Raw genomic sequence first — 27,746 nt, forward strand, 5'->3', positions numbered from 1 at the left:
GGCATGGTTCACATCAGGCAATGCTTCTTGTGAATAGCAAACTCACATTTTGTGAGTGTTTTTATAGAGCAAGACAGCTCTAACCAACATCTTTAATCTCGTCTCATTGATTGGACTCCAGGTTAGCTGACCCCTGACTCCAGTTAGCTTTTGGAGAAGTCATTAGCCTAGGGGTTCACATACTTTTTCCAACCTACACTGTGACTGTTTAAACGATGTATTCAATATAGACAAGAAAAATACAATAATTTGTGTGTTATTAGTTTAAGTATACTATGTTTGTCTATTGTTGTGACTTACATGAAGATCAGATCAAATTTGATGACCAATTTATGCAGAAATCCAGGTAATTCCAGGGTTCACATACTTTTTCTTGCCACTGTAGCTCACATAGCACAAGGACTGTGCAGTGTAGAGGAGTAGATATACAGTGGGGTCTGAAATGATTCACACCCTTGATATAGATGAGCAAAAAATACTGTATAAAATAAATCATTATATTGTAAGCTCCAAAAAATTGAAAAATTATATAATTTTATACTATATATTTTTTTTTTCACCTTTATTTAACCATGTAGGCTAGTTGAGAACAAATTCTCGTTTACAACTGCGACCTGGCCAAGAATAAAGCAAAGCAGTTTGACACATACAACACAGAGTTACAATTGTTAATACAATTGCTTAGAGAAAGAGATTTTGTTAATCAAGTTAAGACAAATTCTCAAAAAGGTAGAGGTCAAAGTTATTGACACCCCTGTTCTCAATATATCACCTTGCAAGGATAACAGCACTGAGCCTTTTTCTCTTAATGTTTTATGAGATTGGAGAACACATTGGGAGGGGTCTTACGCTTGGAAGGGGTTACAAAGTATCTCTACAAATTGTCTATAAATGGAGAAAGTTCAGCACTATTGCTACTTTCCCTAGAAGTGGCCGTCCTGCAAAGATGACTGCAAGATCACAGCGCAAAATGGTCAATGAGGTTAAGAAGAATCCTAGAGTGTCAGATAAATACTTACAGAAATCTCTGGAACATGCAAACGTCTCTGTTGACGATTCTACGATACGTAAAACACTAAACAAGAATAGTGTTCATGGGAGGACACCACGGAAGAAGAAAAACCTTGCTGCACGTCTGAATTTTGCAAAAGTGCACCTGGATGTTCCACAGCTGTCACGGGTGTTGAAAGATGAGAACCAAGGTGCAGCGTGGTGAGCGTGAATTTTCTTTTCTTTTTTTCTTTTAGAAATGACGCCGACAAAACAATAAACAATACAACACAAACCGTGAAACTCAAAGGCTATGTGCCCTAAACAAAGTCAACTTCCCACAAACACAGGTGGAAAAAAGAGCTACCTAAGTATGGTTCTCAATCAGAGACAACGATAGACAGCTGTCCCTGATTGAGAACCATACCCGGCCAAAACATAGAAATAGAAAATCATAGAAACACAAAACATAGAATGCCCACCCCAACTCACGCCCTGACCAAACCAAAATAGAGACATAAAAAGGATCTCTAAGGTCAGGGCGTGACAACAGCGCTACTGGCAAAATATTCTGTGGACAGATGAAACTACAGTTGAGTTGTTTGGAAGGAACACACAACACTATGTGTGGAGAAAAAAAGGCACAGCACACCAACATCATAAACCTCATCCCAAATGTAAAGTATGGTGGAGGGAGAATCATGGTTTGGGGCTGCTTTGCTGCCTCACGGCCTGGACAGTTTGCTATCACTGACGGAAAAATGAATTCCCAAGTTTATCAAGACATTTTGCAGGAGAATGTTAGGCTATCTGTCCGCTAATTGAAGCTCAACAGAAGTTGGGGGATGCAACAGGACAACGACCCAAAACACAGAAGTAAATCAACAACAGAATGGCTTCAACAGAAGAAAATACGCCTTCTGAAGTGGCCCAGTCAGAGTCCTGACATCAACCTGATTGAGATGCTGTGGCATGACCTCAAGAGAGCGGTTCACACCAGACATCCCAAGAATATTGCTGAACTGAAACCGTTTTGTAAAGAGGAATGGTCCAAAATTCCTCCTGACTGTTGTGCAGGTCTGATCCGCAACTACAGAAAACGTTTGGTTGAGGTTATTGCTGCCAAAGTAGGGTCAACCAGTTATTAAATCCATGTTTATGTGAATGTTTACACAGTGTGTTCAATAAAGACATGAAAACGTATAATTGTTTGTGTGTTATTAGTTTAAGCAGGCTCTGTTTGTCTATTGTTGTGACCTAGATGAAGATCAGACCAAATTTTATGACCAATTTATGCAGATATCCAGGTATTTCCAAATGGTTCACATACTTTTCTTGCCACTGTACTTAAAGCACTGCAGCACTGTAGGAGAGCACTAGCTCTGAGATGGAAGTACTAAAGCAGGCAGGGCGGGGTGAGGGACTGGGCATGGATGGTACGTGGGACGCCCATCTTCCTGATACTGGCATCTCCCTGGTCACGATGTGGGTCACAGCAGCACAGCAAAGAGTGCCCGCCTGCGCCCCCATGGAGCTGACAAAACTGATGTGTCTCCCAAGCGATGGAGCGGAGGGTTAGGGATGGGGAGGCTAGCTACTTGTCTCTATTTCTGTATAGTTCATATGAGGATAGAGACTGAGTGCATGTAGTTAGAAGGAAAACATGGCTTGTCACCCCAAGGTTTCTAAAGACAAAAACAAATGATCAAAGAAAGTTGTAGTTAGTGGTCATCCTTTTTACAGGGCCAAAGAATTATACAGTACATTAGTTTATGCCAGTTGTGGAAAAAGTACAGAATTGTCATACTTGAGTTAAAGTAAAGATACCTTAATAGAAAATGACTGAAGTAAAAGTCACCCAGTAAAATTCTACTTGAGTTAAATATACTTAAGTATCAAAAGTAAATGTAATTGCTAAAATATACTTAAGTATCAAAAGTAAAAGTATAAATAATTTCACATTCCTTATATTTCGCAAACCAGACAGCATAATTTTCTTGTTTTATTATTTTACGGATAGCCAGGGGCTCTGTCACGCCATTGAAGATGACGTATCCGCGAGTGGAGTGGGTACTTCGCCCCGGAGCCGCCCCCGACGGTAGATGCCCACCTGGACCCTCCCCTATTGAATCAGGTTTTGCGGTCGGAGTCCGCACCTTTGGGGGGGGGGGGGGGTACTGTCACGCCCTGACCATAGAGAGCCTTTTATTCTCTATGTTGGTTAGGTCGGGGTGTGACTAGGGTGGGTTATCTAGGTGATTATATATCTATGTTGGCCTGGTATGGTTCCCAATCAGAGGCAGCTGTTTATCGTTGTCTCTGATTGGGGATCATATTTAGGCAGCCATTTCCCCATTGTGCTTTGTGGGATCTTGTCTATGTATAGTTGCCTGCTAGCACTACATTAGCTTCACGTTTTCGCGCTTTATTGTTTTCTGTGAGTTTCACTTCCAAATAAAGACGATGGAACCATACCACGCTGCATCTTGGTCCACTCATTTTAACGAGCGTAACAAGCTCACTCCAACACTCAGACATAATTTACAAAGGAAGCATTTGTGTTTAGTGAGTCCGCCAGATCAGAGGCTGTAGGGATGACCAGGAATGTTCTCTTGATAAGTGCGTGAATTGGAAAAGTTGTCAAAAACATAAATGTAAAATGTTTCCCAAAAACGACTTAAGTAGTACTTTAAAGTATTTTTACATAGGTACTTTACACCACTGGTTTGTGCCAACCTACCTCATAATATACGGTAAGCTATGCAGACTGTGACCTACACAAAAAAAGGAACGTTCTTAAATGGTTCTTCCTCAGCTCTTAAGGTTCCTTGGAGAACTTTTGCATCACCAGGTGGGGTAAATTAATTAATAGACCAATAAGAAAGAGTTCCAAACCTAATGTCACCAAGCAGGCCAAAACTCCATCCCATCAAAACAGGCTGAAATTTCAGGCAGGTCTTTTCAAACAGCTCTTACACTGAAAGTGCCTCATAGTGTGGAAATATATATAAAACAAAGGAAAATCATTTTTTTGATTGCACTGGGCATTTAAAACACTGCAAATAGTTAAATTAACACTCAGTGGTATAAAATAACCCTTAGTTTGGTGTATATAAACCGGGGTTGAACAAAAACTACACACATCAATATCATATTTCCCAGCATGCTCTATTCCATGTAGATTTTTTTGAATGTTTGTTTCAATATCAATTTATTTTTCATTGATTGATAAATTGATGTTATGCTACTCAAATGAAATACAGATTTTTAAACTAAACCAATCTGTTACTTGGACTTAATTTACCCGTTACTGAAATGGTTGTTCCAGTTGAGATGCTTTAGGAAGTCTCATATCTTAGTCTTCCCTACCATGACAGTCATTCTGATGGTCTGCCAGGTGAATATTGAATATCCCCGCTCTGGCTGGATTCCAATAGGAATTACACAGGACTTTGCAAGGCAGCGTAATGTGGCTTTCCGGCCTGATGTGGCCTGTAAACCATGAGTTTCAGGCCACTGTATTAGGGTAAAACTAGGCCCTCCAAATAAGGCCTTATGAAATATGTATTGATTTGTGTTAAATGATAACACATTCACTTAGGATCTCACTTGATAAAGGCCACACGACTGAAAACATATGAATGGAACGACAATGTCTCTGTCACTAGCAAACACAGTCATGGGTGGTACTGGTAACTCTAAAATCCACTCGAAAGGCACCCTGGGAAATATGCAAATAATATGTTGAGTGTGTGTGGTTCTTCAAAGAAGAAAGAACCATCCCATTTAAGGTTCTTCAGAGAACCTTAAATGGTTCCCCTATGGCCTCACTCTGAAGAACCTTATTTGGTTCCAACTTTAAGCTTTATTTTTAAGAGTGTACAGGCAGACAAACACTGTCAGACCTATTTTATCAGGGCATTAGTCACAGGCACCACGCTATGCATGCCCTTCAGTGTGTGTGTGTGGGATGCACGTGTGTGTTGAAGGCATCCCCTCGTTGACTGTCTTCCCTCCTGCTGAACTCAGTGTTGTGTCTGCAGCTCTGTGCTGGAGACATGTTTCCATTAGGCAAAGCTATGTTAGGGTGGACTGACTGGGCTGGCGGGGTTATGGGCAGAGATGGACTGACTGGGCTGGCGGGGGTATGGGCAGAGATGGACTGACTGGGCTGGCAGGGGTATGGGCAGAGATGGGCTGACTGGCTGGGAGGTTGTTCTAGTTCTCTAACCTCAGCTGACACTGACTCTGGGAAAAGACAGAGCACAGCTATACCCTCAGAGCTACGATATCTATGACTCTTTCATGTTCTCTACTTATGTAAGCCATGTCATTTGAATGTCTCAAAACACAACCATTTCCTTTCCCGTCAATGATTACCTTCATTGAACTTTGTATATTTTGACAGGTGAGGTAGCTTATAGCATCTTTCCACCAACTATGGCGACCAGTAACAGCCACTGTTTTCAGTTTTAAAAAAATTCCCCGTTTCCATTACAGATCAGGATGGAGATGTCATTAGTTAATTGTTTAGAGGACAGTACAGGTCATAACAGTGATGCTGAGGAAAGGAAACTTGGCAGGCTCAGGGTGGCATGGCGGTCTCTCTCTCTTTCCCTGAAAAGTCAATAGCCTCTATAGACACAGCACTGGAGCTCTTATGCTGCTTAAAGGGATTTTGGCAATGATGCCCTTTATCTACTTCCTCATAGTCAGATGACAGGAAGTCTATGTGTATCTGCTAGCACATTGCTCTAGTCTAGTTAGCATTGGCTTGAGAAACTACCTCTAACTTCCTTCATACTGGACACAGACACATAAAAATGAGAGAGAGAGAGAGAGAGAGAGAGAGAGAGAGAGAGAGAGAGAGAGAGAGAGAGAGAGAGAGAGAGAGAGAGAGAGAGAGAGAGAGAGAGAGAGAGAGAGAGAGAGAGAGAGAGAGAGAGAGAGAGAGAGAGAGAGAGAGAGAGAGAGAGAGAGAGAGAGAGAGAGAGAGAGAGAGAGAGAGAGAGAGAGAGAGAGAGAGAGAGAGAGAGAGAGAGAGAGAGAGAGAGAAGCCTTTAGTGTAATGGCAATTTGGGCATCACCCCAGGAGGCGTCAGACCTGATTTAGGGAGGTAGAGCTGAGCCCCGAACACGAAGCCCTGACTGCTTCATTCCATCCCATAATAATCAGTGTTTGTGTGCATCTCTCATTACGACCAATGAGGTAAAGAGACGCTGTGAAATCACGATCAAAGGCAAAATGATGTCCTCTTTTAATAATAAGCTGAATGAGAAAATTGGTTTTTAAATGATAGAGAGTTTAGGACCAGGGAGCTTTTCTACAAGGGTCCATTTATTTTGCACCGTAAATACAGTATATTTTCACACAACAAACATACAGCTATACACATATAAATACTGTAACTTATATTTGTTTTTTAATATTCTAAAGTGGAGCAAAGAGCCTCAAAAGTAAGTGTATCTCCATCTACTTCATACTCTGCAGACTCAAAAACACAGACACACACGTCACTATTCATTTAATTGACTAAGCAAAACAAAGTTTAGTCATTGTTACCTTTCCCACTTTCTACAGGTTCCATCTCTTTAGAACACAGTGACCCCGCTGAAAACATCCTGTTGAATGACAGGACGTTAAATAAACTGTACATTCCTCTCCCATGCAACATAACACCACCCACGCTCTCTGATGTGTGTATGTGCGTGCGTGTTCACAGATCAACATGACATGGCCAGCCACAAACCGGCAATTTCCTTATCAGCACTCCAACTCAGGATGACATCACTGACTTCTGACAGAGCTAGTCTAGAAATCCTGTATATTACAAGATGTACTTGCTCCTTCCTACCCCATCCAGGAACCACAACATCAACATGTCATTACCTGAGACTTAAATAGAGGAACGATGAGCAATAGCTTTTTGTCCCCTTCCAAAGACATCAGGCAAGTTCCAACCTTGCAGTATGTCTTGTTTTGTTTTCATACAATTGAAGAAGAGTGTTCAAACCACTTCGCATTGATAACTCAGCTAGCAGGACGATTGTTGTTTCTGTCTCAACTTAACAAAGGGATTTGTATAGTCTTTAAATTAAGTTAATAGCAAAACAACAGTATGGCACTATTACCAGATGTATCACAGGGCTTTGGTCAGTCTGTTTGTAGATGATTTACACACTGTGTCCAGAGAGTGGTGCTGTGGGGCTGTTGTAAGAGCAGGAGGAGAAGCCTTGAGAAGAGCAGACTGAAGAAAACATCCGCTATCTGCCACTACTGGGCATTAGGCTAGCTATATATTTGGTATTTTATTAGGATCCCCATTAGCTGTTGCAAAAGCAGCAGCTACTCGTCCTGGGGTCCACATGAAACATTACTTCTTTTTTTATTTTTACAAAAGGCACACATAGCCTTCATATCAATACAGACACGCAAATTATCTAGGTCAAATAGGGGAGAGGTGTTGTGCCTTGAGGTGTTACTTTATCTGTTTTTGGAACCAGGTTTGCTGTTCATTTGAGCAATATGAGATGGAACGGAGTTCCATGCAATAATGGCTCTATATAATACTGTACGCTTTCTTGAATTTGTTCTGTTGGGGTAAGTGTGTGTGTCAGAGCTGTGTGTAAGTTGACTATGCAAACAATTTGGGATTTTCAACACATTAATGTTTCTTATAAAAAGAAGAAGTGATGCAGTCAGTCTCTCAACTTAGCCAAAAGAGAGACTGAAATGCATAGTATTTATATCAGCCCTCTGATTACAATGAAGAGCAAAACGTGCCGCTCTGTTCTGGGCCAGCTGCAGCTTAACTAGGTCTGTCCTTGTAGCACTCAACCGGACTACAATCAAGATAAGACAAAACTAGAGCCTGCAGGACTTTTTGGAGTGTGGTGTCAAAAAAGCAGAGCATCTCTTTATTAAAATATAGATGGTGGAGAATATCTGCAGACGTTGCTTGTTGCAAGGACCTTTAGAGAAATGTGGTTTGTGTTGTGCATTACTGCAGAAGACCCCACATTGGCTCTCATGACCTCATGCAGTGTGATTGAGTGTCTCTCAAACCTCACCCTAGCTTAAACAGATCTTTGGAGGACACCCAAGAACATATAAGGAGAGATTTCGTTTCTCATAACTCTCTCGAAAAAAGATCCAACCGCCATTTGATAAAACAACAACATCTGATTATGTAATATGATTTATGCTTTTAGCCGGGCACCATTAGTGTTTCATTGGCTTATTAATGTAGTGGAATAACTACAGTATTTAGCTAAAAGCCAGAAGAAGTAGAAAACATAGTTGGAATTTTTCTGGTATTTCAAATATTTCATATATCAAAAACTAATGCTCCATTTGCTACTAATGGAGACCTGCCCATAAAAGACAAATCACTATCAAATCATGTCTTTCGCTCTCTCCTTCTCCCTCTCTCCCCACCCCAACCTTGCTGTCTGGTTCAGTGCTTTGAAAATGTTTGCAATCCAAACTACTATTTCAAGACATGTTAGTCAGTGCTGTACAGTCATGTTCTATACAAAGAGAACTTTGACATCGTGGTTGTGTACATACTGTAGCTCTCTGTTCTAGTTTATGTCAATGCAGGCCTCAATCATATCTTATCTGCCTCTTAACTCTTGCTTATCTACTACTGACTGACCGACTGATGTTCTTCCTAAGCATTTTCTCAACGGACCATGTCCACTCACATTGAGACACACAGACACTAACACACAGACCTACACATATGTGCGTGCACGAATACAAACGCACGCATGTGTTACCTCCCATGCACGAGCCCACACACTCACTATACGTTGTTCCCAATCAACCTTTCAGCGTATACAACGAGTCTGGTTTCAGACTGTATGTTCAATCTAAATTCAACAATCCCGCTGTTTGAAGTGTTGTTTATGTAGTGATATCATGGTTAGTGCCTATGTCTCATTCAGATCTGTCATGGCAGGGCTAGGTGATATGGAGCGTGAAGTATTCTCCGCGAGCAGACTGAAGGGAAGTCTGTCTAACTTCTCCTTTTCTGGGGACTTTCTCTCCTTACACATGGTTCAGACTTATGCACACATACACACACAACACCTGGAAACTCTCCCGCCTAGGCGCCAACAAAACAAACAAGACTAATGATTTTTTTCAATAGTTTAACCTTAAAAGGTAGCTTGCAAAAGAGCATGTTTTATGTTGAGATACTACACGACTCAAAAAGTCTGAAAAATCTATGGAATTCAACAAAGAGTTGGGTGCAAGTTGAAACTCATTGTATGACTTGTGAGGTATATGCTATATGTGCACTGTATAGTATTGTTTGAGAGAAGTCAATCACAATATTATGTCTTCAATATTGATGAGACATTTCCCTTTCAGGTTTGCATGTAAACACTGTTTCTCTGTCTCTCTCTCTCTCTCTCTCTGTCTCTCTCTCTCTCTCTCTCTCTCGCTCTCTCTCTCTCTCTCTCGCTCTCTCTCTCTCTCTCGGTCTCTTTCTTTCTTTCTTTCTTTCTTTCTTTCTTTCTTTCTTTCTTTCTTTCTTTCTTTCTCTCTCTCTCTCTCTCTCTCTCTCTCAAACAGCATGTTTGACTACCAGAGCCCTTCCCTGAATGGTATTTCACAAGGAGCTTCTGTATGTTCATTTTCCGCAGTATTGAGGGGCTAGTAGTGGCCATGTCTGGCCAATGTTACCCGTCTCTGCCAACAAAGATGCCATGCTGTCGCTGATTTCAAAGCACACAGTCTGCTTATGAAAGCCAAGAAGGTCAGCTTTAAAAGTCCATGGGACCACTCCATGGGAATGTTTTTGAAGTGACCAGACAGAAGAATATGAAGAACCACAGCATCGTAGCATGGGAGCTGGCTCAGTCATGCTCGAGCATAGAGATGGCTGAGGGAGTTTTCAGGGATAGAAAGTTTATCTGCTTTCATCCGCAGACAGACCCAGCTAATCTAGTTCCCCAATCCACACACACGCGTGCATGCACATACACACACAAACACACGTACGCACACACACACACACAAACACACTCTTCAATATTAGGAATGTGTTCCTAATGTTTTGTACACTCAGTGTATAACAGCAAATATGGTTCTTATAACTATGATCACATTGGCTAAAAATGTAGTTAGTAGTCTGTGTACTGTATGTTTATAATCAAATGTGCCAATACCCTATCACCAAATTGTATTAGTTTATATGTCCATCTTGGCATTGTTGTGCATCCATAGGGCACTGTTGTGCTAAGTAATGTTTGCAGGAACAGTGACAACACAGAAAAGCATACAGCGTTAGAAGTTGGAACAAACAGGTTTCAGTATTCCGGAGCCTCTTAGATTCTGATTCTGAGGAGATTTCAGGGAAAGTGTTTGGCTGGCCAATACCTCATAAAAGAGCTGTTTCTCACCATCTATTACCAAACACTCGTCTTTCACTGTTGTTTACAGAGATGGATGGGCAGATTGAATACAGGGTTGTCACTAATGGTCAAGTATGCTGGTCTTTGGGTACTGAAGGGAGATTTTCTGTCTGCTTTTGGCGAGGTTTGAAAGCCCACAGTTGATAGAGAGCCAAATCAATTAGAGAAAATTGGTATAATGTGGTAATAATTGGTTACTTGTGCCTGAGAAGTGGCAGCTACAAACTACGTTAGACAGCTGTCCAGTGACAGGGAGTGTTGGGGCATTGCAAATGGCGCTGGGACACCAACAGCTGTAGAGGACTGTAGACATCTGTAGATCAAAGGAGAAATGCACACATGCACACATGCGCACAAACGCAAACACACACACCGCACACACACACAAACACAGGGGCATACAGGGGCACTCACATCCTATCAATATCACTGGGACAAAGCACAACAAAGTCTTCCTTGGGCTACGGTGGAATTTGTTAGCTACTGGGGAATACTGTAAAGAAATTCATAGAGCCAAGAAACAAATAACAGGCATTTTTCATAGCTGAATCTTGTATTCCTAGAATATTGTATTCCTAGAGGCATTATACCCTTCATTTGTCTTGGGAACTCTATCCCTGCCACTGTGTGTCATGTAAACGCCTGGACCGCGTGCTCAGTAGGGGAGACCAGGGAGTCAGCCCTGCCTCCATGAGTAATGGGGGGGGGGGTCATACACAGTGCTCTGTGGTTCCGTTATCCATTCCCACGGAAACAAGGAACTTGAGCCCTGAAAAACAAAAGAAGCGGTTCCCTTTTTTGTGGGCCGTTAATGTTCTTAATCTTCACATGACTATGGCAATACAGAGCTACCGTTTTGTTGATCGCTGCTACTGGCTCATGCTGGTCAGGTGATCGGTCCTTAATCCACTTGTATCACATGTGAACCCATATGGTATATAAATAGATCATGTGAACCCATATGGTATATAAATAGATCATGTGAACCCATATGGTATATAAATAGATCATGTGAACCCATATGGTATATAAATAGATCATGTGAACCCATATGGTATATAAATAGATCATGTGAACCCATATGGTATATAAATAGATCATGTGAACCCATATGGTATATAAATAGATCATGTGAACCCATATGGTATATAAATAGATCATGTGAACCCATATGGTATATAAATAGATCATGTGAACCCATATGGTATATAGATAGATCATGTGAACCCATATGGTATATAGATAGATCATGTGAACCCATATGGTATATAGATAGATCATGTGAACCCATATGGTATATAGATAGATCATGTGAACCCATATGGTATATAAATAGATCATGTGAACCCATATGATATATAGATAGATCATGTGAACCCATATGGTATATACAGTTGAAGTCGGAAGTTTACATGCACCTAAGCCAAATACAGTTAAACTCAGTGTTTCACAATTCCTGTCTTAGGTCAGTTAGGATCACCACTTTATTTAATGAATGTGAAATGTCAGAATAATAGTAGAGAGAATGATTTAGTTCAGCTTTTATTTCTTTCATCACATTCCCAGTGAGTCAGAAGTTTGCATACACTCAATTAGTATTTGGTAGCATTGCCTTTAAATTGGTAGCATTGCCTTTAACATGGGTCAAACGTTTCGGGTAGCTTTCCACAAGCTTCCCACAATAAGTTGGGTGAATTTTGGCCCATTCCTCCTGACAGAGCAGGTGTAACTGAGTCAGGTTTGTAGGCCTCCTTGCTTGCACACGCTTTTTCAGTTCCTCCCACAAATTTTCTATAGGATTGAGGTCAGGGCTTTGTGATGGCCACTCCAATACCTTGACTTTGTTGTACTTAAGCCATTTTGCCACAAAAAAAGAAAGATGCCCAGGGTCCCTGCTCATCTGCGTGAACATGCCTTAGGCATGCTGCAAGGAGGCATGAGGACTGCAGATGTGGCCAGGGCAATAAATTACAATGTCCGTACTGTGAGACGCCTAAGACAGCGCTACAGGGAGACAGGACGGACAGCTGATCGTCCTCGAATTGGCAGACCACATGTATCATACCAGCGGGACAGGTACTGGATGGCAACAACACATGCCCGAGTTACACCAGGAACGCACAATCCCTCAATCAGTGCTGAGACTGTCCGCAATAGGCTGAGAGAGGCTGGACTGAGGGCTTGTAGGCCTGTTGTAAGGCAGGTCCTCACCATACATCACCGGCAACAACGTTACCTATGTGGACAAACCCACCATCGCTGGACCAGACAGGACTGGCAAAAAGTACTCTTCACCGACGAGTCGTAGTTTTGTTTCACCAGGGGTGATGGTCGGATTCGCGTTTATCGTCAAAGGAATGAGCGTTACACCGAGGCCTGTACTCTGGAGCGGGATCGATTTGGAGGTGGAAGGTCCGTCATGCTCTGCATCGGTGTGTCACAGCATTATCGGACTGAGCTTGTTGCCAATGCAGGCAATCTCAACGCTGTGCGTTACAGGGAAGACATCCTCCTCCCTCATGTGGTGCCCTTCCTGCAGGCTCATCCTGACATGACCCTCCAGCATGACAATGCCACCAGCCATACTGCTCGTTCTGTGCATGATTTCCTGCAAGACAGGAATGTCAGTGTTCTGCCATGGCCAGCGAAGAGCCCGGATCTCAATCCCATTGAGCACGTCTGGGACCTGTTGGATCGGAGGGTGAGGGCTAGGGCCATTCCCCCCAGAAATGTTGTTGTTTTGGAAAAGGAGGGAAGCGCCCACTACCAAATTATGGCTCAGCGAATTGGCAAACACTGTACACTTAGAAAGAATTAGATATATTCTGAACAATAAATTATCAACATTTGATCAAATCTGGCAGCCTTTCCTCTCTTACTTGGACCATTCGGCGCTGTGAATTTGTACTTTTTAACGCACTCTCAATTGTAATATTTTAATCTACCTTTGGGCAGCATGTGCTGGCACCGCCACCCGAGCAGTCGGGAGGGGAATAAGGGGAAGGGATAAGGGGGGGGGGGAAGAAGTGGGGGAGGGATAAAGGGGGGGAATAAGTGGGGGGTGACACCTACCCTCTTTCTTTCTACCTATCCTGGTTCTGTATGTCTTGTTTTGTATTATTTGTTTTGTACCCAGAACTCTGGGTCTTTTTGTTTCTGTCTGCTCTTTTATGTTTAGATAAGAATTGTATACCTGTCTTTTATACCTATACACCATTCTTTTGTGTGTTCAATAAAAAATATTTGAAAAAAAAATGAAAAAAATAAAATAAAATTAGAGGTTGGGATATAGGCAGAGGTTGCAATGGGCTGACCAGTAGCGTTGCTAGGAAGCCAAGCCAAGCCAGTAAAAAAGTAATATTACAACCTATGTTGTGATATTTGCATTTTTTGCTCTATAACCCATTTGTTCATATGCCACTGTGATATTCAATCAGGCTGTGACAACAAAAAGACAACAGTCACACAGTGGCGGAATAAATTCAACTACACATATGTTTGTTTCATCACAAAACCGGAGAGCAACATCTGTCTGAAGTCCACCAAGCAAATATTGCATGTAACAAACAGTTATATGACCTGCAGCATGGTCAAGCAAGTCAATGTTTTCCACAGGTTACTAAACAACTACATATTGAATATTTGAATTTATGGTTAGATCAGAATCACTGTCATAATCATTGGCCTGTACAGAGAATGAAGTCAAAACCACAAGTCCAAATCCCCATCTCCATCCATGGCTTAGGAAATGGCCGATTTAGCAACCTGGCTACTGCAGGACATCAACACAAGTAGACCAGAAACAGACACGTTTTTCTGACCATGATGACATATGCTCAGGATGTGATTAGATTGGGGAAGCTAAATCCAAAATGGCCCAGCTCAGCTCAATGCAAATTGACTAATTGTTTTATAATTTCTTTATCAAGGGAGACCAAATGCTTGCTGGCATCAATCAATCAAATTCTACGGCGGAAACATGTCATACTCTTTTGTTCTAGACAGCATCAGATACATGGGCTACACATACTGAGACAGAAGGGCGCTGTTTCCCTCGCTCTGATGATTTCTCCGGTGAGATTCAGACACTTGCGAATGGACGGGAAATTATGAAAACACAGAGAGAAGAAAGATCAGTTATTTCATTATTATTATCATTTTTTTGTCAAATATTTGGGGAAGCCTGGATTCCCTTGGCGTCCATGAATTAATGCCACTTGTGCTGACCAACACAGATTTCTGTCAGATTTCATCAATTCGAATGAGTTCAGAAAACTCCCACACATTTTGATTGGATGATAAGTGAGCCTAGTAAACTTAACCTTAACATTTAATTGGTTGAGGTGAAGAACTTACGGTATTTTAGCAAGACGGTTCCCACATGTTTCGGCCTTTGAATAATTTCTGTGTAACTAAAAGAATGTGGTCAGATAACGATCAAATCACTACCCTGGGTAAACCGGTATCTAAGAGTCAAAGCCCAGAGATAACTATGAAATGCTTCCACTTGCTCCAACAGGACATGAAATGGAACTTTAGTGAGATGCAATTCTTACTCTCTCTCTCTCTTTCTCTCTTTCTCTCTCTCTCTCTCTCTCTCTCTCTTTCTCTCTCTTTCTCTCTCTTTCTCTCTCTTTCTCTCTCTTCTCTCTCTCTCTCTCTCTCTCTCTCTCTCTCTCTCTCTCTCTCTCTCTCTCTCTCTTTCTCTCTCTCACACACACACACACACACACACACACACACACACACACACACACACACACACACACACACACACACACACACACACACACACACACACACACACACACACACACTCACACACACACACACACCATGAATAACTGAGTGTGAAGTGTTACCCCACCTCAATGTGAGGTTATTACTTCATAATGCGGAGGACACCCTCTGATGGTGATGTCCCGTCTGTGTTTGCCCCAGGGCAGAATGTGTTCCTCTCAGAGTAACAGTGACTCAATGTACAAGTCAACTCAGCCAAATTGCTGTATGAGTCATAAGGGAAAGAAATTGTGGCAATACACCACTACAACACTGTACTGTGTGTCTAATGTTGGACCTGAAGTGTTATGACAGGGGGATGGGAGTAAACAGAGATATACAGAGTATGTGTATAACATATGGAACTGATATCAGAACAGGAGTCTACAGTACATGTCAGTGGCAAAGAGACAGAATTACATGGAACCCAAAATAGTTATACTTGGAACCAAAAGGGTTCTTCAAAGGGTTTTCCTATGGGGACAGCTGAATAACCCTTTTAGGTTCTAGATAGCACCTTTTTTTATAAGAGTGTACAAGAGTGTGGAGAAATACTAATTGTGTTTGGCCCCATATGAGAGTTTAGTTTGGTATTAATAGCTGTAACCTATCTCCATTGTTGTTTGGCAATAGCTACATTTGTTTTACAACCAAGCACTCTGGAAAATGAAAATGCTGTAAAGGTATGATAAACTATCAGGGTCTCAAACCTGGCCATTTATGTGAATGAGCTACTGAAAAAGCAACCACGCAGCAAGATAAAGAACCAGGATTTGTTGCACAATTTTTAAAAATCTGATGGTGTCACAATGCAATTTGCTAGCCAATAAATTCTGCTGTAATATTACAAGAAGCTGGGAGTCTCATCTTAAAAGACACCAACGTTAAATGTATCATCTATTCTGGAGGGGTGCACCGCTCCTGTTGGCTGCTGGATGATAAACACATGCCAAGAATGCAAATCCAGTTAATATGAAATCCAGTTAATATGAATAAATGCTGCTAAACATCAGAGCACATTGTCTGATAAGGGTCAACTTCAAACTTAATGCTAAAAATGTAATTTATGTATTACATCCACATGAGGAAGATTCTGCATTGCTCAAATTGTGATGGTATTAACTGTCACATTTTATAACAATAATACTAGATGGTTGTTAAACTGTCTCAATCTCAATTTCCTGTCGAACAATTTGCTCTATGGTCAATATACATCCAACTAGATCTCACAACAAAGAGAATCGCCTCTGGTGCGATAACAGTGTGTACATACAACCCAAACGGTTGCGATGATAGTGAGCTAATATATTTGTTGTTTTTACTAAGTACCTGACTCATCCATGTATATGTTTATCGTCCATCCAGAAGTAAATCGTTTCCACAGCACACACTTGTTAATAAACAAGGATATTATGACAACAGGAACACAAAGTAACAATGGCCTCTGTCACTGGGTGGTCCCTGGCAGTGTTTATTTACAACATGTCAATAGAAGATCAGACACCCGAAATAATACTTTTTGCCAAGGGAAACTGTCACGTTCAACCTCCTACAGGCCTGAGGATTCTGGATCAGTACTCTAACCTTAGACTCCAACATTCCTACATTCTGATTCCAACATTCTGACAGCGAACCCTGCTACTGTGAGCTTGATTCGAGCACCACTGAGTTACAGACAGAGTTGCGTGTACCCCCACACTGCCACCTCCCCAAAACATACAGACAGCGTGGGAGGGCTAGAGAAAGGAAAGAAGAGAGAGGGAGATAAAGACAGAGATACGCTGAGCTGAGGCAGCTACTGTCGTCCTTACATTCACCTTGATGACCCCTGACCTATAACCTCTGACCCCTAACACATGAATCAGACCAGGGTCTGCATTCCCTCACACAGCATGTGTGTGTGTGTGTGTGTGTGTGTGTGTGTGTGTGTGTGTGTGTGTGTGTGTGTGTGTGTGTGTGTGTGTGTGTGTGTGTGTGTGTGTGTGTGTGTGTATTTGTCCGTATGTGTATGTGTGTGTGTGTGTGTGTGTGTGTGTGTGTGTGTGTGTGTGTGTGTGTGTGTGTGTGTGTGTGTGTGTGTGTGTGTGTGTGTGTGTGTGTTGGCTTGTTTAAGTGATTAGGTGGGTGCCTACGTGCATAGCTTATCAGAATGAAAATAAAATAACATTGTTCCTGCATTGATGTCAGGTACTTCCTAGACCTAAAACACAAAAGCTTTACGATGATACTATTCTGATAAGGTTAGATAGTATACTGTACGTGCAAAGCTTTACTGAAGGGGAACTGAGGCCTCCACGCTCAGACTGGTCAAGTAGAGATGTAGGGATGTTTTTGAGGGGATCAACCAAGCTGCTTTGGATATGAGATTTATAAGGAGGAATCATCTTTTACTGAACATAACTCTATGGTTCCATCTTATTCAGGAATAACATCCATTTCTTTCATGTTATTAGTGATTGCATTATCAACTGAATACAGCATACAGCATCTTGTACAAGAGCACCAGAACAGCATAAATCAAAAATAATCAACTTACTGTGAGTGATTGTTGAGATTGATAAAGCCATTCCAATTCTCTCACAATCTTGGAGATGGACCATGAAAGACCATGGCTCTGTAGCCAGGGCTGGACACATATAGATGCCTAGCTAGCGGTAATACACGACGCGCTAAGCAGCAGCTATGACAGCGCCACAATATACCATTTGTTTTGATTAATGAAATGCTTGTTTTCTTTAGTCTCACTTTCTTCGATTTTAACGAAGATGGGTGACATTCTTCTTGACCTCTGACCTTTGACCCTGGCTTTACGGTGACCCAATAGAGCGTTAGCTTTCCTGTCAGCTTAGAGTTCACCCTGGACCAGAGCCACTTTGGTCTGACACAGGAAACTGGCAGTGCATGTGGCTCTAGTCAAACAGGAAGTGCTTTGTTTCTCTCTGCAAATATTTCATCACTGCAGCAGGCCCTAATAGCCCCCTGCATAGCTAAAACACACACACTCATTCAGCAGGCCAGGGGGTTATGCATCTCCTTGCATGACGTAACATAAACAAACAAAAACCTGCATGGTTGAATGTTTGAGTCATTAGAAACAGTAATCTAGTGGGATAAGAACTAGTGGGGAGTAAAAAATCTGAAGGAATAATGTTTCATAACTTCACTGTTCTTCACAGTCAGCTGTTTTTGGATCTGTTACGGTCATTTCATTGATAATGAAAAGCTGGATTATAGGGACAGAGAATCGCTGCTGGCCCTTTAAGGTTCCCGACTGCAGTTCCAATGGCGTGTAGTATATCAACACAGAGGGCTGCTTGAGCAATGTTTCTTTTTGGTCCAAATTAAATGATTTCTGTTTTGCTTTTCTTGCAAAGCCCAGTAAAAGTCTGACAGATGTGAGCAGAAAGATTTTTCTCTTGCCTTTCTCTGTCTGTCTGTCTGTCTGTCTGTCTGTCTGTCTGTCTGTCTGTCTGTCTGTCTGTCTGTCTGTCTGTCTGTCTGTCTGTCTGTCTGTCTGTCTGTCTGTCTGTCTGTCTGTCTGTCTGTCTGTCTGTCTGTCTGTCTGTCTGTCTGTCTGTCTGTCTGTCTGTCTGTCTGTCTGTCTGTTTCTCTCTGTATCGTTTATCACCAGAGAGTGGTCTGTGTTTCCATTATTTGCCACTATTCATGAAAAACCAATAAAGTTTTACGTTATTCCAATTCTATTTTCCCTACTTTTAGTAGGCAGTGAAAGATGAATATTGTGTTTTGCGAGGATGTGGATCGTAGCATTACCCGAAGGGACAGGAAGCTCACCTGTTTCCACAAGAAATGAGGTCAGTGTATAATGGAGGGAGTGTGGTAGAACATACCCCTTCTGTCCAGAGCAAACACAGCTTCAAAGATCAAACAAAGAGAAGAGACAGACATTCTCTCTGACACACACGCATACGCATGAACACACATGCACATAACTGCACATACTCTCACTCACACACCCCCTTTTCCCAGTGAATCCAGTCATAGTCAACATGTGCAATAGATAATTACCAACATTTGTTTCATGTTTTTCTGATTATATTTAGGGTTGTCTTTGAGTAAGAAATCCTCTGAGTTGATGTGGTGTATATGAAGGGCTAGCTCTAGCCTTTTGGGGGCACTAAGCAAGGTTTGGTTGCAGTTTTAAAGCAAGTTTTCTGCATCTCTACATATTTTGCCATTAGGCGGAGAGAAAATTTTGCCATTATATAAAAAATGTCATGCAATTTGACAAATATTGCCATGGGGAAGAGAAATTTTTGCAGTTTTAAAGTTAATTTCCTGCAATTCTACCCATTTTGCTATTGGTTGGGGAGAAAACGTGGCAATTTTATGACAAATTTCATTAAATTCTACTGATTTTGCCATGGGGCAGATCATATTTTGCAGTTTTTAAGCACATTTCCTGTAATTCCACACATTTTGCCATGACTTATGCCATGTTAATGTTATCTGAGTGAGAATGACTAACAACATCAATTGGGGCCCACTGGAGGTCAGGGCCCCTGGGCACGTCAGTATTCGGCTATGATTACTACACATTTAGATAACTTGCTAACTTACCAATCAAAAAATGGTTAGCTGACATGGCTAATTGAGTGACTGACAAAATAAGAGAAAAACTGCCGATACACAACCACATTTTGAACTTGTACCTTGTGTATTCTACTATTCTAACTCTCAACAGTAAGTTTGGACCCCAACTGAGTTTTTGGTCGGGGACCCCTTTAGCGGCCGGGGACCCTAAGTGAACGCTTATGTCGCTTATGCCTGGAGTCGGCCCTGTGTATATTCCATAGATAATTGCTACCTCATGATTATTAAAAGACAATTTCTTGGATGAGTTACACTGGAAATATTTCAAATTACATTCTGTGCCTTCTGCTGTATGTAAATCGATCGTGACGAGTATATGTAATCTGTTTAATCTATAGTGGAATGGCTTTTTAATGGTTTTCAGTTAATCTAATTGAATTGTACGTTACAAAAAGGTTGATACATTTTTTATTTAACCTTTATTTAACTAGGCAAGTCAGTTAAGAACAAATTCTTATTTTCAATGACGGCCTAGGAACAGTGGGTTAATTAACTGCCTTGTTCAGGGGCAGAACGACAGATTTTTACCTTGTCAGCTCAGGGATTCTATCTTTCAATCTTTCAGTTAGTAGTCCAATGCTCTAATCACTAGGCTACCATGAAATGCAATGACAGCAATAGAGCTGGCTAGTAATATGATCATAGGAGAACAACATTACTGATCAGCAAGATGCAGACATGGGTCTAAATTCATTATAAATGCACCTACTCCCTAAATATGATATTCCTTATAGAGCAGAAGCATTCTACATAGAAGGAATTATTAATAATCTTTATTAATTATTAATAATAATATTTTTTAAATAAAAACATGTATGCTATAGGACTGCTTCTTAATTTAATTCCTGTTTCCTGGTAGGCTACAATGTTTGTTGATGTTTAATGTTTGTATTATGTTGAACAGCTCTCTGTAATATTCTTGTTACTTACAACCTAAAGCCTATGCTGAAATTCTATCACAATACAGTGGCTTGCGAAAGTATTCACCGCCTTGGCATTTTTCCTATTTTGTTGTCTTACAACCTGGAATTAAAATAGATTTTTGGGGGGTTTGTATCATTTGATTTACACAACATGCCTACCACTTTGAAGATGCAAAATATTTTTTATTGTGAAAAAAAAACAGAAAACTTGAGTGTGCATAACTATTCAACCCCCCAAAGTCAATACTTTGTAGAGCCACCTTTTGCAGAAATTACAGCTGCAAGTCTCTTGGGGTATGTTTCTATAAACTTGGCACATCTAGCCACTGGGATTTTTGACCATTCTTCAAGGCAAAACTGCTCCAGTTCCTTCAAGTTGGATGGGTTCCGCTGGTGTACAGTAATCTTTCAGTAATACCACAGATTCTCAATTGGATTGAGGTCTGGGCTTTGACTAGGCCATTCCAAGACATTTAAATGTTTCCCATTAAACCACTCGAGCGTTGCTTTAGCAGTATGCTTAGGGTCATTGTCCTGCTGAAAGGTGAACCTCTGTCCCAGTCTCAAATCTCTGGAAGACTGAAACAGGTTTCCCTCAATAATTTCCCTGTATTTAGCGGCATCCATCATTCCTTCAATTCTGTCCAGTTTCCCAGTCCCTGCCGATGAAACACATCCCCAAAGCATGATGCTGCCACCACCATGCTTCACTGTGGGGATGGTGTTCTCGGGGTGATGAGAGGTGTTGGGTTTGCGCCAGACGTAGCGTTTTCCTTGATGGCCAAAAAGCTCAATTTTAGTCTCATCTGACCAGAGTACCTTCTTCCATATGTTTGGGGAGTCTCCCACATGTCTTTTGGCGAACACCAAATGTGTTTGCATATTATTTTCTTTAAGCAATGGCTTTTTCCTGGCCACTCTTCCGTAAAGCCCAGCTCTGTGGAGTGTACGGCTTAAAGTGGTCCTATGAAGTTAGTTTGTTGTTTTCATCTTTATCTCCAAAAAGCTAGAGCCGGCCCTAGAAATTGGTTCCAGCAAACACTAATGATTGATCAGTACAGCTGAGACATACTGTACAGTATACAACTCTCCTCTTTCTACACAGCCACACATCCTGTGCTCTTCCTCTTACGTAATAGATCAAATCAGATAGAAACATATAGAAACAGATACAAACTGATAGAAACAGATAGAAACTGATAGAAACTGATATGAACAGATATAAACAGAAATAATCTGATAGAAACAGATAGAAACAGAAAGAAAAAGATAGAAACAGATATAAACAGATACAAACATAGATCTATTAAGCCAAGGACCGGGATTCAATCGATAGCACTTTATCGATAGCGCCATTTAAAGGTAATTTCCGATTGAGCCAAATTATGCAGCATTTACCGTGAATGCGGTCTCCGCAAACGCAGGCACACTGCCTTTCAAAAGATGCATTGTCGAAAATGTGCACTGTCATTGAATCCCATTTGAGGTCTTTTTTTCATTGTCCTATAAGACACTTTGGAAAAGCGATGTTTTACCACATACAAGACCCCCAGCTTTCGTTTATATTTTGCTGGATAATGAATGTGTGTACCAGATGAGTGCCTGAAGCAATCAGAAAGAGAGGCAAGAAGAAAGATGAAATTGCAACAATTATTTTTGACACTTGGCATCCCGTTTATTTGAACAATGTTTTAACAGTATCCTTGTAGATAGCTGTTTGTTCTTTTGTTTTGATTTATTCTGAGTGTCGAATGGCCGTGGGTGGAAATGACAGCCAAAATGGAAACATCAGAGAAGACGAAAGACAGGTGGCTGAAAGAAGAACGAGAGAGAGAGAGAGAGAGAGAGAGAGAGAGAGAGAGAGAGAGAGAGAGAGAGATGGGGGAGCGAGAGAGAGAGATGGGGGAGCGAGAGAGAGAGATGGGGGAGCGAGAGAGAGAGATGGGGGAGCGAGAGAGAGAGAGAGAGAGAGAGAGAGAGAGAGAGAGAGAGAGAGAGAGAGAGAGAGAGAGAGAGAGAGAGGAGAAGAAGAAGAAGATTAAGAAGAGGGAGAGAAAGAGGGAGAGAGCGATATGGGGCGAGATGGAGATAGAGAGAGATGGGGGAGAGATAGAGATAGAGAGAGTTGGAGGAGGTGTTTTGGATGTTCTGTGCCAAGTTTATGGTCCAGAAAGATAGTTAGTAAGTTTGTTCTTTCAATCTTTATCTCCTTTTCTTTCTACAGATTGATAACAGGTTACATAGATATGGTCCGTTAAATGCACAGGGAGGTGATAGCTTCATGTCAGTGCAGGTAGTGTAAACACACATGCACTCAGGGACACACACTCATACACACACTGTATAGCAAAGAAAACACTCACATTCTATATTGTGATACATATATCTATTAAACCAGTCTGATGTTTAATAGCTCTACAATCGTGGCCAAATGTTTTGAGAATGACACAAATGTTAATTTTCACAAAGTTTGCTGCTTCAGTGTCTTTAAATATTTTTGTCAGATGTTACTATGGAATACTGAAGTATAATTACAAGCATTTCATAAGTGTCAAAGGCTTTACTTGACAATTACATGAAGTTGATGCAAAGTCAATATTTGCAGTGTTGACCCTTCTAAAGTTGATTCAGCTGCGGGATCGGGGCACCACCAGTATAGAGCTTGCTCAGCAACGGCAGCAGGCAGGTGTGAGTGCATCTGCACGCACAGTGAGGCAAAGACTTTTGGAGGATGGCCTGGTGTCAAGAAGGGCAGCAAAGAAGACCTCTGCAATCCGCCCTGGCATGCTATCAATTAACTTCTGGGCCACATCCTGACTGATGGCAGCCCATTCTTGCATAATCAATGCTTGGAGATGTCAGAATTTGTGGGTTTTTGTTTGTCCACCCGCCTCTTGAGGATTGACCACAAGTTCTCAATGGGATTAGGGGGAGTTTCCTGGCCATGGATCCAAAATGTCGATGTTTTGTTCCCCGAACTACTTTTGCCTTACGGCAAGGTGCTCCATCATGCTGGGAAAGGCATTGTTCGTCACCAAACTGTTCCTGGATGGTTGGGAGAAGTTGCTCTCGGAGGATGTGTTGATACCATTCTTTATTCATGGCTGTGTTCTTAGGCAAAATTGTGAGTGAGCCCACTCCCTTGGCTGAGAAGCAACCCCACACATGAATGGTCTCAGGATGCTTTACTGTTGGCATGACACAGGACTGATGGTAGCGCTCACCTTGTCTTCTCCGGACAAGCTTTTTTACGGATGCCCCAAACAATCGGAAAGGGGATTCATCAGAGAAAATGACTTTACCCCAGTCCTCAGCAGTCCAATCCCTGTACCCTTTGCAGAATATCAGTCTGTCCCTGATGTTTTTCCTGGAGAGAAGTGGATTCTTTGCTGCCCTTCTTGACACCAGGCCATCCTCCAAAAGTCTTCGCCTCACTGTGCGTGCAGATGTACTCACACCTGCCTGCTGCAGTTCCTGAGCAAGCTCTATACTGGTGGTGCCCCGATCCCGCAGCTGAATCAACTTTAGGAGACGGTCCTGCCGCTTGCTGGACTTTCTTGGGCGCCCTGAAGCCTTTTTCACAACAATTGAACCGCTGTCCTTGAAGTTCTTGATGATCCGATAAATGGTTGATTTAGGTGCAATCTTACTGGCAGCAATATCCTTGCCTGTGAAGCCCTTTTTGTGCAAAGCAATGATGACGGCACGTGTTTCCTTGCAGGTAACCATGGATGACAGAGGAAGAACAATGATTCCAAGCACCACCCTCCTTTTGAAGCTTCCAGTCTGTTATTCGAACTCAATCAGCATGACAAAGTGATCTCCAGCCTTGTCCTCATCAACACTCACACCTGTGTTAACGAGAGAATCACTGACATGATGTCAGCTGGTCCTTTTCTGGCAGGGCTGAAATGCAGTGGAAATGTTTTTGGGGGATTCAGTTCATTTGCATGGCAAAGAGGGACTTTGCAATTAATTGCAATTCATCTGATCACTTTTCATAACATTGTGCCAACATTGTGCCAAACTTTGATTAATTGTGCCATGTGGTAGCAGAGAGAACAGTCTATGACTTGGGTGACTGGAGTCTTTGACATTTTTTGGGGCCTTCCTCTGACACCGCCTGGTATAGAGGTCCCGGATGGCAGGAAGCTTGGCCCCAGTGATGTACTGGGCAGTACGCACTACCGTCTGTAGCACCTTGCGGTCGGATGCCGAGCAGTTGCCAAACCAGGAGGTGATGCAACCGGCCAGGATGCTCTCGATGGTGCAGCTGTAGAACCTTTTGAGGATCTGGGGACCCATGACAAATCTTTTCAGTCTCCAAATCTCTTCAGTCTCTTAGCGATGTGGACACCAAGGAACTTGAAACTCTCGACCCGCTCCACTACAGCCCTGTCGATGTGAATGGGGGCGTGTTCGGCCTTCTTATTCCTGTAGTCCATGATCAGCTCCTTTGTCTTGAACACGTTGAGGAAGAGGTTGTTGTCCTGGCACCACACCGACAGGTCTCTGACCTCCTCCCTATAGGCTGTCTCCTCGTTGTCGGTGATCAGGCCTACCACTGTTGTGTCGTCTGCAAACTTAATGATGGTGTTGGAGTCGTGCTTGGCCACGCAGTCGTGGGTGAACAGGGAGTAGAGGAGGGGACTGAGCACACACCCCTGAGGGGCCACTGTGTTGAGGATCAGCGTGGCAGACGTGTTGTTGCCTATCCTTACCACATGGGGGCGGCCCGTCAGGAATTCCAGGATCCAGTTGCAGAGGGAGGTGTTTAGTCCCAGGGTCCTTAGCTTAGTGATGAGCTTTGTGGGCTCTGTGGTGTTGAACGCTGAAAGAGTGCAATTTATTCTTTGGTAGATTTAGACTGTGTCTTGTGTATCAGGTTTTCTGAATCCCTGACAATCAAGTGAACTGTACATACATTTACTGAGTAATGCTGTTCTCTTTTACACTGTCAGCATGCAAAGTAAAATCCCAACCTGATGTCCCAAAAGTTTTCAACAACAAAATGTAAATATGAACCTGTTGTCAGCCAGAGTCAGTACTGAAACAGAGCATATAGTTGGGCTCATACATGCAGTACTTGTAGTCACTGAGCCATGTAGCTAGAACAGCCTGGAGAAGGGCCAACAAGGCATGGTTTAGATTGGTGATGAACCTTACAATGTACACACATACACGCACAAGTGCACAGTGTAGACCACACACGCATGCTCTCACACCCCTGCACACACACACTCTCTCTCTCGCTCTCTCACTGAAGGAAGGCAGAGGGATGTAAAACTCATAATGTGTTCTCTGAGCTGCCGGAGGGGAATACTTTAACATTGTTGAGACTTGTTCCTCTAAAGCTTATGTTAAAACCGCACATGAAAGCGTAAAGATGATTATGAGCATAATTTCAGCCATAAATGTCTCTGCCTCTTTATGACTGTTCCCAAAGGGTTGTCCTAGATTAAACTTCATGTCCTAAACAATATGGCACCTCAAATGAAAGAGCTCTCATGCACATACACCCACACACATGAGCATGCATGCACAGAAACATGTGAGAAGACAAAGAAAGAGAAAAGACAACTGCAGTCTAACCTTTTTGTAACTTGAGTAATATTGAGTTACGTCAAGTGCCATTGAGTTATCTGAATTGCTATAGAATGTCAAGCACTCGTCCATTCCAAATGTGTAGTGACTCCTATAGGGAGCCTGATGAACATGTGTACACACAGTAAACGCCTCTTCAGTCTCTTCTGATGTTTCTTCTGACTCAGAAACAGGAAATGTTGTCTTCTCTTGGACGAGCGAAAGGGTCGAATGCCTGAGGCGTCCGAGAAATGCCTGAGCATCTTATCTCACACACACACACACACACACACACACACACACACACACACACACACACACACACACACACACACACACACACACACACACACACACACAAGCATGCACATACACACACACGTATACAGTCACACACATGTGCGCATTGGTGTTCCCTCATTTCCCCACAGAACTTGATGAGATAAATGATGTCTGTCCTAGTTTTTAAAGTACATGCTGTTGGGGAGATTCCACAGTACTCACAGTTTACACACAGTATATCAGGCAATTCCTAGGCTATTTTCACAGATTCGTAAAGCATTACGTGACGTTCCATACCTTACTGTCTGAGGTCGGAAGATAATTGTTTGATAGATCGTTTCAGCATGTTTGATGATTAGAATTTGCGCGATTATGATTTTATGGCCAAATTCAAACATTATTCTGTTTCTGTAACTTCTATATCTGAGCTGTAACTAAGGTGTTGGTAATCAATAACGTCTGACTTACTAAACAATGCAAGGTCTTTGTTAATCTGAGAGATCTATCACTGTTCTTTTATAACATGTCATAACAAGCTATATAGCTTGGGTCTCAGCGGTAATAACATCCATATGTCAGGTCATAGGACTAAAATAGAACAGCTTTTTTTGTGCCTTTTTAGATGTTACATGACTTGACCAAAGAGCATGGTACCCTCAGATAGTTTTCAAAATAGCAATCGTTGCAGTTCACATGTACTTTTTTGTTGATATTGATGTTAGAATGTTTATCTTTTTCTCAGTGATCCCATTGCTGATATGAATCTTATGGAATTTTTATAGGGTCTGAAAGCGGAATCACCTCCCACCCCAGTATTCCCGGAACACTGACACAGTTCTAGAACTCCATCTGGACGAGACCTCAAGAGGAATCACTCCCAGATCAGACAACATGGGAAGTATGTGTAGGAGGAGTCTGTGGGTAGACACACAAACGCACGCATGCACACACACACACACACACACACACACACACACACACACACACACACACACACACACACACACACACACACACACACACACACACACACACACACACACACACACACACACACACACACACACACACACACACACACATAGGGCTGCTGTGGTCACACTCCCTGGTGTGCTCAGAGACCCCCAGACACCTGTTCCAGAGGTTGTA

This window comes from Salvelinus namaycush, chromosome 31 (assembly GCF_016432855.1).
Source record: "Salvelinus namaycush isolate Seneca chromosome 31, SaNama_1.0, whole genome shotgun sequence".
Taxonomy (NCBI): domain Eukaryota; kingdom Metazoa; phylum Chordata; class Actinopteri; order Salmoniformes; family Salmonidae; genus Salvelinus; species Salvelinus namaycush.